Below are 1,154 nucleotides of genomic sequence, written 5' to 3'. Positions count from 1 at the left end.
GTGGAAATGTTACAGCATGCAGAAAGAGGGCTGAGATGTACAGCGTAATTGTTTTCTACACTTCATTTGTATTTAATATCACTGATCACAAATTCACATGCCAGTTTTATAACCACACATAGCGGATGTGAGCTGATCCGAGCCTTCAAACACGATCAGCGGTGCTGTGAGGATATCAGCCAGCGGTTCACCAACAGCAGTCGACAGAAACATCTGATATTAGTGAGTTTTGATAAATCAAAAATAGCATGTGGGAAATCACATTCAGCATATGGCCACGTTTTACCAGTGCTGAACATATCCAATCCAGTCCTGCTCCTCTGGAAGTTTCTAGTGATCTAGTGAAGAGCTTGACTAGCTGGTTGAAGTGCGTTTACTTGGGACTAGAGCTCAACTCTGCAGAAGCAGAATCGGACACCTCTGCCATATTGGACTGAGATAATCTGAGTGAATAAAATGAATTCAAGTTCACAGCATTTACTTTTCATGTTTCATCTCAGTTAGGCTTTGGGACGAGCTGTGATCTGATCTAGACTGCTAAAACCATAATAAAGCAATATCACTCGAGCAAGAGTGAGTTATACGGCCATAATGAACTCTTGCTTGCGTGATATTGTCTTTATATGAAAGTTTAACAAACAAGTATATAAATAAGTACAGAAAAGTCCCTTGTTTGTTCAACGCGTTCAGGATCTGGTGTGTCAAGACGTCTGTTTCTAACTCGAAAACACCACATCAGATCTACAGCGTGGACCGTTATATTGTTGGAGGTAAAAACATACAACAGTTTGTGTTTGCTCTGCCAATGAAGAGAGTTCTAGACGATTGGTTGACGGAGTCACTGTAAAATCCTCAGCAGTAATGCACAGGCTGACGGTCTGGAACAAACACGAGAGCAGTCTCAGAGCGAAAGTGATCCAAAAGCATAAAGAGAGTCGTCTGCTCTCCGATCACTCCCGCAGCACACCGACCGATGCATCCCCAACAAGCCTAAACACACGATCAACAGTGGTGGACGTTGCATTGCTATTGATGTTCATGGCTTTGCGAATCTACATCGGCATCCAACGTGTTTGTGTTTAGATGCTATTTCAGAAATGGCAATCAAAAGTTCTTACTTCTAGACCAGCAATGTTTTGGTGCTACTTACGAAC

Source organism: Sinocyclocheilus grahami, unplaced genomic scaffold (genome assembly GCF_001515645.1).
Source record: "Sinocyclocheilus grahami isolate Dianchi unplaced genomic scaffold, SAMN03320097.WGS_v1.1 scaffold1258.1, whole genome shotgun sequence".
Taxonomy (NCBI): domain Eukaryota; kingdom Metazoa; phylum Chordata; class Actinopteri; order Cypriniformes; family Cyprinidae; genus Sinocyclocheilus; species Sinocyclocheilus grahami.
The sequence above is the reverse complement of the archived record's forward strand: the minus strand, read 5'-3'. Positions refer to the sequence as shown.